This window comes from Ambystoma mexicanum, chromosome 8 (genome assembly GCF_040938575.1).
Source record: "Ambystoma mexicanum isolate Mex_15411 chromosome 8, UKY_AmexF1_1, whole genome shotgun sequence".
Lineage (NCBI taxonomy): Eukaryota > Metazoa > Chordata > Amphibia > Caudata > Ambystomatidae > Ambystoma > Ambystoma mexicanum.
In genome coordinates, this window is record NC_090929.1 from 651785830 (window position 1) to 651797552 (window position 11723).

Genomic DNA, 11723 nt, shown 5'->3' on the forward strand with positions numbered 1-11723 from the left:
CAACTCTTCCACATACTCGTGAATTTTGGATGCATTTACTAAGACTTGCTCATTGGTCCTGTACAGCAAATGTTGGGGGTACCATCTTCCTGCCTGTGATAATATTGTGTGGACTGAGATTTTTGGATTTGGATGGTGTTGCTCTAATGGCCATCATTAATAAAGGGAGTCGTAAATCGCAACTAGACCCCGCTTCTGCCACACACTTTTTAAATATGTAAATTATTGATCTATTGCATGTTTCTACCTCGCCACTGGATGATGGCAGATACAATATAGGTAACTTCCTCTTTGCCACCAAAATGTGCCACATCTTGGTCATCACTGCACTGCTAAAATGACTTCCATGGACTGACTCCATTCTCTGGGACAATCCAATCCTGAAAAATGCGTGATTCACCAACAAGGTAGCCACGGTTTGTGCACTGCAATCAGGAGCAGGTATACATTCCAACCATTTTGTAACTGTTAGCATGTACTTGTTTCCGCGTGATGATCCTTGGACAGGGCAAATGAAATTGATTTGCAAGTCTGACCAGGTGTCAAGTTTCCTTCCCCTATGCAGGCTATTTTCCCTTATTTAAGTTTCTTTCCCATTATTTCTCTTTTATTATCCTTTATAGATTAGCCTTGTGTGGGTGGGAAGTTTTCTATTGTAGTTAGTTTGGCCTTAACTTGCTGATTCAGAATCCTGGTTCTGACCCAAGGCAAAATGGAGTTTCACAGTGACAGCTCTGATTGGTTAGAAAACACTGCTGAACAACAATGAACATTCTAAACTGTCACTCTTTGCCTTTCATCATCTAAACCCCAGCTGAGAGGACGTGTTTAGTGGCTGCTCCTGCTTTAGACTTGGGCCTGGTGGATTTTGTCCTTCAGGCGTTAGCAGTTGAGCGGCTACTTTCTTGGGGGTTTCAGGAGAAGCTATCAGCTGTCAGGAATTCGTTTTGAAGACAGGAAACTCTGAAGATTTTTAAGAAATTAGTTCTGGAGATAAGTGACTTTGTTTTAACTGCAGCTCAGTTTATCTTAATGACATTTAAGTGAGAACTCGTCAAAATGTTACCTTTGAATTTATATTTTTGAACTTTCTGAGTGCGATTGAACGCTATTTTGTAAAACGCGTACTACGTGTAATCTGAAACTAACCGTAGAACCTTTGCGCGTGAGAGAGTATTCAACTGCGCGTGTGTTTTCCAGCGCGTGTGCATCCTAGCGCGTGAATCTGTTCATCGCGTGAGAACTCTATAGCGCGTGTGTTTTCCAGCGCGTGTGATTCCTAGCGCGAGAATCGGCTTGCCGCGTGAGAACTCTGTAGCGCGTGTGTTTTCCAGCGCGTGTGATTCCTAGCGCGAGAATCGGCTCGCCGCGTGAGAACTCTATAGCGCGTGTGTTTTCAAGCGCGTGTGTTTCAGCGCGAGAACTCAATTGCGCGTGTGGTTACTTGCGCGTGTGCTTTTTTAACTCGTGTACTCGACCGCGTGTGAACTCTTTGCGCGTGGGTTATAAGGCGCGTGTGAATAGGCGCGGAAATTTATCAGCGCCGGAGTTTACTAGCGCGTGTGTTATCTGTGCGTGATTCCGTTTGCGCGTGAATTCTGCTTTGCGTGTTTTTACAAGCGCGTGTGTTTTCTGCGCGTGGACTTTTCTTACAGTGCGCGTGTTCTTCAACGCAGGAAGTTTTCAACGTGCAAATCTTCTGTATTGAGATTATCCGCGTGTGTGTTCAGCACGTGTTTCTTCAAGAATTCACAAACTTTATTGAATTGTAAAAAGTTTGAAAACAAAAGAAAAGTTTGAAAAAGAAAGAAAATATAAAGACTATTTAACTGAACAACTAGTGAATTTTGGAAAAAAGGCAAAGAACAAAACTTTCCAGGTTTGCCCAAATTAAGAAGTTGCTGTGAATTTCAAGAGTCTCAAGTAAGAGAGATTTTCAGCTTCTTTACAAGCTTCTCTAAGAAATTTCAAGAGAAGTACCAGGTATGATTCTTAATTATTAGTTAATGATTTAAAGTCTTTCCCACTCTTAAGGTTAAGTAAGTAATAAAAGGATTTGTATCTGCTTTTCTTATATCCTCTGCAGGTTCAGCTTTGGTTAGCCTTGACGCAGTCAGCCTGGTGTTGCTTTGTTATCCACTTCCCCCTTTCCCTTTGGGGTGTAGTTTGAAGAGCTGAATTGAAATCTAGTTCTGGGAATTACATTTCAGGGGGATTGTCGGGGGTTCAGCAGCTTCCGCGGACACAGGACCTCTCAGCCTGACACCAGGGAAGTGTCAAACTTCTCTTCATTAAAGGTGCTCTATGTGTTGGGGGTTAGGGGGCTAGAACTGCGCCCACACCAAACACCCTTGCATACATACAATTCCACATCTTGGAACATATGTTGCCAATATGCATATTCTTTCAATATTTCCAATGTTTTCTACAAACCTCTATGCCCTGCTGTCATGGTATCATGGGCCGGATGTAATATTAGCCCCCAAAATGAAACACATAGTCTTGCAGCTGAAACGGTTTCTTATTCTTCATCACCCTCAATTCCTCTCGTCCCTTGCAGTACTCCTCTGTTAATGGGTTCTGTTCTGCATCTGACATATGATTGTACAACATACCTACGATTGGGTCTTATTTTTTGTGCTTTAATCAAATCCTGATCTGGCTTGTCAAAGCTCCACAGAACTACTGGGTGATTACTTGTCCCTTGAGATTTGGAACGTCGCACCATGTCTGCTTGAATTTTAATAAGCAAATGTTCAATGGAAAACAGTTCTCCTATTACCGGCCCTATTTTGGCCAACTGATCAGCCTTAGCATTCCCTTACTTATCTTCTGGTGTTTTGGAGTGCCCTTTTATTTTTCCCAATGAATTTTCATCCCATTCTCTGAAACAAGATTGTAGATGGCCTGATCAGCTTTTCATGCTTGAGTGTTTTTTTGTCACAAGTGACCATATCTCTCAGCTTCCATCCCGGTAAGTATTCAACAAAACTATTCCGGTCCTAGTCAGAATTGGTAACCAAGACTATCTCTTTTCTTTTTCTACTGCTGTGGAAATCGCTTTGTAAATAGCAGCCAAAACTGCTACCTGGCTACTCCTGGGACCTATCCCCATGCTCACTGATGGGATGCCTTCACATTTGACCCATACATTCCTGATTCCTGCCATCAATTCCTTTTTGGAGTCATTACTCACGTGGTATGCACACACATCCACATATATGGTTGGACGACTTCTACATGTGTCTTCATCAAAGGCCTTGTGTGGTGATATTTTTTATTTTGTATTTGTTTAATGTGAATTACATTCATAGAAAAATGTTCAATACAAACCACACAGCATCAGACAATGTCTAAAAACATTTAAAAAATATCCAGCATTACACTTCATTTAATAAAAGAAAAGGAAAAAATACATTAATGTTTAAAATCCTACTAGACTAAGGAAACTCATCTTTTAGAAAACGCAATGCTGCCAATGCCCAACAGTTACTCCCAGATGTCATTATTAGCTGCCAAACATACCCAACAGATGGGTTTTTAAAATCACAAAGGAGAGAGTCAAAGTGCAAGGTGCGTCGCTTTTTCAAGGAGTCACCTTCCAATAACACATGCACAAGTGTTTTGACCATGGAGGTAGAGTTACAAAACCTAAATGTTTTGAGCTTGCGCTCAACTCCCTCCTGAGCTCCCAAAACGTCTCTTGTCGGGAATACGTTTAATCACAGACGCAGCTGGTGCCTCCATGAGAAATCCGGAAACTTATACAGATAGCATGGCAAAACTCCAAGAGGTCTAACGTCAAGGAGTACTCCAGAGAAGATTGAAACTACGCACCTCTTTTATGGTGTAGATCCAATCCCGCTCCCACAGCTTCTTTTCTGCAAGATGAGGAACTACCAGCAGGAGAGGGAGATCCACATCATATTTTGCCATGATATTAGTACAATCAATGACCCATTCATTAAGTGGAGAGCACAGTTTCCCCACCTTCAGCTGCCTCAGCTCCCACCACAAAGATGGTTTGGCCCCTATCATTATTTTCAAAAACAAACAAATTTGTTTCCATGCCACATGCGTGGCAATTGAAAGGAGGCCCAGCTCATACCTCAGTGCTGCAGCAGCCACACCAGATGGCAAGTTCAAAACCCTCCGCCAAATCCTTCCTTCAAGTTTTCCCCAATTCTCGCTAGGGTAAAATTACAAAGTTTCCGCCCCATACACCATAAGAGGAAGCACCTTTTTTGTTATAGAATTTCACAAACAGGGCCAACAAGAAATAACCTAACTTTTTGTTAGTCACAGAGGCCTGGGCTGCCAGAGTTGTAATGTTGCTCTTCTAGTGGGAAAGGGTTTTGCTACAACTGAGTCCTCAGTCAAGCGAAATCCCAAGTAAACAAAATTCTCAACTTGCTCCAGCATTCAGTTCTGCAGGAACTATCTTAATTTAGGATAATGTCGACTGTTCCCAGACCTGAACTGAAAAACATTTGATTTGCCAATATTGATAACAAGTTTGTTACGTCTTGTATAATCCAACAAATCCACCAATTGTCTTTGCAGACCAACTGGGGTATAGTCAAGCAAAGCCAAATCGCTTGCATACAGGAGATAGTTGGCTCTCTTGGCGGCTATAAAAGGTGGGAAACCTTATGTTTCTTTAAAAGCGTCTAAAATATCAGATATAAAAAGATTAAAAAGAAGAGGCGTTAACATGCATACTTGTTTAAGGCTGCAAAAGCTAGAAATCTCACTAGACAGTGTACCTGTAGCATTCAATTGGATCCAGAGGGACGTTTTGGTGTGCAGGGCAATTATCATGCCTAGGAGGGACACCGGGCAACCCCAATTAAAAAGCTTCCACCACAGAAGGTCCATGTCGACACTGCCAAAGGCCATTGAAAAATCAATTAAAATAATAAAACCTGGCTTTGACTTGGTCCTAGTCTTGTATTTTAATAGGTTCATTGTATTTTTATAAAGCCTGTTTGATGGGGATCAAGCCTCCCGGCCAGCAAGTCACAGTCAGGGTTCGGGTCTGGGTTCTTAATGATCATTTATCATTTCATTTCTTAATTACTTAACTGTTATCCTGGGTTAAGGGCACATGTTTTTGGTTTGGACCTTAACTACTCAGTTTCCGGAAGGAGAGTTCCCCAGTCCATCATGGTAGAAATGGAGCTGGCTGCTGATATTGCAGATTGGCACTTGAAGTATAAACAGGTATTCTAAGCTGCCTTTCATTTTCCCGAGAAGATCAGGAAGGTCCTGTTTTGAGTAAGCTCCTGAGTTCAAGGCCAAGTTACAAGATTTCCAGTTTATACGAATCTGTGAGAGAAGATTTACTAGGCAGGCACCAACCTGGGACAAGACATCCAGTAAAACTGGTCGGAGCGCAGCGTTTCTTATGAAAGCTGAGTGTGAACGTTTATATAAGAGAAGACTTCCAGCACTTCATTTTAATGTAATTGTATAATACAGTTTAGGTATTTAGTCATAGATATCAGTAATTGGATATCTGACATGCAACTCTTTGCATGTTAAGGCATAGTCAAAAGCAATCTTGGTAGCATTTTATGCTTGTTTTTCTTTCTGCGCGCACTCCTCGCGTTAAAGTAAAACACACACTTCAGACTGAGAAGTAATGCCTGAGGCGTGTCATAGCAAGACTGTTTCAGGTGAATTTCAATCACTTTCAAAAGGCAATCTGGCACTGCGTTCTGAGTCAGAGGGAGTCTTGGAACTCGTATTTGTGAACAGAGGAGTTTTCGTTTGTTAATCTAAAGGCGTGCATGCGCGAAGACTGAATGTTTTCATGACCTCCACCTAGCCTCTAACTATCGCCCCATCTCCCTTCTGCCCTTTCACTCTAAACTTCTCGAACACATAGTTTATACTCGACTCTCTTCCATCGTCTCCACTTTCTCTCTTCTCCCCCTTACTCAATCTGGTTTCCATCCTCACCACTCTACTGAAACCATCCTCGCTTCTGTTCTTAACTCTCGCTTGTCTGCCCGCTACTCTAGGCACTCCTCCATACTTATCATTCTCGACCTCTCTGCTGCCTTTGATACTGTTGATCGCCCTCTACTTCTAATATCTCTCTTCCCTTGGCCTCAAACACTGTCTTCAACTGGTTCTCCTCCTATCTTTCCAACCGCACCTTTGCTGTTTCCTGGGGCGGCAACACCTCCCCTAGCTATCCTCTTAAACACGCTGTTCCTCTAAGTTCCATTCTTAGTCCCTTTCTCTTCTTACTCTACACTTCCTTCCTAGCTCCTATCATTTCCTCCTTTGGTGTCTCACACCAGTTCTAAGCTGATGACACCCAACTCTTCCTTTCCTTCTCCTCTGACATCCACCTTAAGCTCTTCCTGCCTTTCCGTGATTAAATCTTGGATGTTCTCTCACTTTCTAACTCTCAATACTGACAAAACTGATGTCCTTTTCTTCCCTGCTAACACACATCCACCCCCCCTCCATCTATTCTATTCTCTTCTCCCCTTCCCATCTCCCTATCTCTCCCCATGCCCGCAATCTTGGCGTTCATATTGATTCTAATCTCACCTTCTCCCATCATATCTCTCTCCCTTCCAGATCTTGCCGCTTTCACCTTTATAAAATACGTAAAATTTGTCCCTACCTAACCTTCAATGCTACTAAACTACAAGTCTCCTTCCTCGTCTTCTCTAGGCTCTTCTATTGCTCCACGCTCTTTTTTTGGTCTCCCTTAAGCTCACTTAACCCCTCTTAAATCTATATACCACTCTGCTATCTGCACCCTCTTTCTTCTCAACTCTTGATTCCATCTCCTCTTCTCTCTCCTCCTAAGGCTGTCTCCCCTTTCACTCCCAGCTTAAATTCAACTTCCTCTGTCTCATTTTCAAATCCCTCTATGGTCTTGTTCCACCCTACCTTTCCTCTCCTCTCATTCTACACCCCATCTCACCCCCTCCGCCGAACTGTTTCTACTCACTCCTCTTCCATCACCCTGTGCACCATCCCGCTTTCGTTCCTTCCAACTTCTTGCTCCTTTCCATTGGAACCGTCTCCCTCTCTATCCGCTCTATATCCTCCTACCCCTCGTTCCTCACTTCTCTAAAATCCCATTTCCTCCAATCCACACCCTGACATCTTCCACTACCTCTTTATCCTTCCACCCATCCTAACTCCTTCTTGTTTCCTCTCACTACAGTCCTATACCGCTCATGTTACACCTCAGCATTCAAATATAATGTAAATTGCTGCATGTACTGCTTTCTGTTACTTGATTCATATGTTATAATGCTTATTGTATTCTTTTGGTCCTCTTATAAAGCGCTTTGGCATAAAGCGCTATATAAAAATGTAATAAATACAAATACAAATATTTGTTCAGTATGCCTGACTCAGTGTTCTTCGACATGGACAAATCTCATGCGCGTGAACTGGATAGTCCAGCCCCGTTGATGAGCAGCAATTACCCTTGAGATGAATGGGGATGCAGACCTTACTCATACATCAATATTAGAGCCGACTCAGGAAGTTGAAAAAAGGAAGACTGTTTTAATGTCAATTATCTAAAACAGGGAGCATAACGAACACCAACCCAATCGCTTGATCTTCAAACTCCAAGTACTTTAAGAAAAAACACCACTTTTATAAGCAAATGTGTCATCAATGACATCTAAATCACATGTGTACTAACGACATCCTACGTGGCAAACTACAAAAATTGGTTCTCAGTGAACATCTAAGTATATGATCCATACTAGTCTAAAAAAGTGTAACTATGTGATTGGTTACTCAACATCAGGTGGGGCAACTAAGCCTCCCCCTACAAAATGACCACTATGAAAGTCACTAAATACACAACGTCCCATTGGTTTACACAATATAAGACCCCTAAATACGCAGGTCCTCTACAATTGGTTGGCACTCTATCCTCCTTTAGTACTTTTCCACCTACGGTAGCAGCCTGCAGGCTGGCCATCCAGATGCTGGTGAGGTTGGCTTAACTTTGGCTTCCCACCAATTTGCATATCAATCTATCATCACCTCAGTGGTCTACTGTCAATTAGGCCTTTGAAATTCGTACTTGAGAGTGTTCTTAGCTCTGAGAAAATTAGGGAGTGAAAAGCACAAGTCTGCCTTTGTGCGTAGGTGCGACCATCTTGTTCATCCAACTTCATGCTTCCATGTGACTAGAGACCATGGAATCAAGCTTTTACGTGCATTTAATATTATTTTCTAATAGACCTCTGATGTCTTACGTGTTATATATATGCCTTCTGAACAGGAGTTTTGTTCTTTTACACGATTTTGTATCCAAAGTCAGTTCACTCCAGTTTTGATAAGACCATGGCTTCTCTGCTCGCTCAGCTCCGCCTTTCGCTGATGCTGTGCATGTAATTCAATTTGCTTTTTACTGCGACACACTAAACTGAGGCCTTTGGCTAATGTCCAACCTGCTATAATACGTTTAGTGGAAACATCCATAATTGTCTCATTCCTATGTATGTATACGTTGGCGCTTGCCGCAATCTATTTACTATAAGCTTAGAGCTAGATTCACGATTAATTTGCTGCTTGCGTTTCTTCTGCATCTGTACATGTGTAAAATGACTTGATATCTTCATCTGTTTCTGTGGCATAAGCTTCTTCACCTTGAGCCCAAGATGTCACTTATCCTTATTGCTTTCTTGATGCCTTATAGAATATTTGCATTCTCTGGTCACTGCATCTCTTTATGTACTTCATCTTCAGCTCTATGTAACATATACTGGCAATGGTTAGTGATGCTACCATTCATCCTTGCCATTTATTGGCTCTGCTTCTTCAGGGATTTCATTCAAATGGCCATTATATTTCTTTGTATGCAGATATGGTTTTCTCAATGGGTACCTTGGCTCTCAGATTCTCTTAGGTACTCGTCCTTTTACTGGTATTGGACTGAGTCCATACTCTGCTCTTTGTCGATTCAGCTGTTCTGTGTACATCACATACTCTGGTTTGCAGCATACAGGTAAAAGGGGTAGGTCGATTGAGGTGGGGGTACTTGGCTCCTCCTCTACACACGCATGCGCAAAGTGTGCCAAGTAGTGTTCAAGATACGCAAGAGTTTGGAATTGACTTTCTTGCTACGCTAGCATTTGAAGTAAAAAAAGCAGTGGATTTGCATTCTGAGAATATCGCGTCACAACTGGTTTTCAAGCCCTCAAGAGCTCCGGCAGAATAATAAAGAATAAACTGCAGAACCTGTTTATACATTTTGGTTCATTTTAGTAAAAGGTTACAAATGGATACATTTCAAGTTATAGGAGTTCAGTCTTAAGATTTTCTGGAAACTACTTGCAAGATAACCTTCGTCAATGTACACTTCTGAAGTTTAAAGGAACTGTTTAGGTAACAGATGGTACCAAGATTGTAAGTCACACAGTCCATTGAGGTTTTTATTCTGCTTCTAAAAGAACATATTCATTACCTCCTTGCTCCTCCCGATGGTCACAGGTATTAGCAGTTTCTTGGGAGATAGCTGGGAGGGTTCGTAAATTTGAGAAGTTAGTAACCAGTCTTGTGTTTCTTTCACCCTCTGCAGATCCATGCCCAGACTGAAGAGCAGAATCTGTGTTTCTTTTTTCTTTTCTCCACTTCCCCTTTGGGACTTCAGCTGTTTCATAGTCAGCTGTTCACCACATTTTACCGGGGGTTTGCGGTGTTCAGCAGCTTCCACGGACAAGAACATGCAGGACCGGACAGTCACATAATAAAATTGCCGCAATCATTTTTGATGGCACGTCCAAGAGGGCAATCGGGCGATAGTTTGTGAGGTCATTTTGTGATCCCTTTTTAAAAATTGGAACTAAGATCGTAGTTAACCATGAGGCTGGTATCTTTTTTCCCCACCAGAACCTTCTCAAAGATAATAGGACTGCCCAAAAACTGGGGTTCCCCTTCAACACCGTAACCGACAACCCTTTGGGCCCAGGCGCCCTGGAGGTAGAACTACGGCCGATAATACCCAGAAGGTCTTCAAGGTCTATGCTCGGGCACCAAGGTCATGACTAAGGGCCTCCAAAGGAAACCTGTTTCCACAAGAACTCCCATAGATCAGACTATAATGTGCCACCCATTTGGAAGCCGTGATTGGGTTTACCTGAGTCTTGAATCTGAGTTAATAATATTCCAGAAAAGAATGTGAATCCTTTGCTGATATTATGCTGAGCATCCTCTGTGCATCCCTCACCTGGGTATGCCTGTAGCCTCCTAGCCAACTTCCGTAAGTCTAAGCCATCTGTGCTGAGCTGTGTTAACTACAGAGATATGACTCATGATTTGTCAAAGTTCTTTTTTCCTACTCTGAATCATGGGGTCATAAACATGTTGGTGGACCACCAATGTCTTCCGACAAGGCTGCATTTGCTTAAAGACTACATCTAGCAAAACCACATATGGCACTCCCCCTAACAACTCATAAAAGTTAACATCATCTAGCAATCCCACCAAGACATTATTAAAGGACCTGATGTTATGATCATTCCATGCCAGGCGATTGCCAGCAGGGTTTACTCGCAAGTCAAAGGGGAAGCTGCTTGTTTTGGGCCCCCCTGTCCTGCACTCGCCTTAAGCAAGTAGATAGGCAAGTGGTCGCTCATAATGGTAGCTTTTATATCAAGTGACACAACAGATGTAAATATTTCCTGAGAGACAAAGAAATAATCTAGGACATTCCGCTGTTTATCTCTTTCCCAGGTATAATGTGTCCCATTTATAATTTATTTTTAAATGTTTTAATTGGCATTTTAGTGAAAGACATTTGCGTTACGAGAGGTTGATTAGGATCATGCAGTAATGCCCGTTTTAAATAATACCATCAACCAAACAAACAAAACGAAACAAGCGATTCTTGCTACAGTCTTGGCATATGAAACATGAGAACGAGCGGATGTTTCCTCATCCGGGGTGCCGTTCTTGCCCCTCTTGGAGGCAACTCCTCCAGTTCACGCATGGTCGGAGTGGGCAGTTTGCCACCCGGGCATGGGGGAGTGCTCTTCATGGTGTGCGGTTCGTTCGTGGAGGCTTGTCATCGGAAGGATGAAACATGTCCCATACTAACGCTTTCCAGGCAACCCATTTGTCATTACCATCCAGCTCTGATCTATTTACCGCCTCCATCCATACCTTAGTCTCAGCCTCCGCCCACCTCTCGAATTCCCTGTGCCAGTGTTGGTACTGTGGCCCCCCAGCCCTCTTCGATGACATGGCAATGGTTCTCTTGGCCAGGATGCATGCGAGGTCCATGAATTTATGCACATGCTTATGTTTGCTGATCCTGGGCTAAGTACCAAGCAGGCACTCTTTCGGTGACCACTCATACCGAGCAACACCGGCAGCTCTACAGGCTTGTTCTATTTGCGCCCAAAGATCCCTCGCCCGCTCGCAGCCCCAGAACATATGTATCATATCTGCCTCCTCCCTACTGCACCATGGGCAAGCTGAGCTGGCGTTCCTGTTGAAGGTGGCTATCCTGTGTGGGGTCATGTAAGTGCGGTACAGCACTTTTAGCTGTATGAGTTTGAACCAGTGGTTCTGTGAAACTGCTTTGGGGTAGCTCACCGCCCTCTCCCAGTCCCGTTCTGTTAAGTGCCCAGGTCTGCCTCCCATTGCTCTTTCAGTGCTGCACTCTTGGGGTTGGCCGTGTCTATGAGCGTGCTATATAGGCTAGAGACTGGGCGCCAGCCACC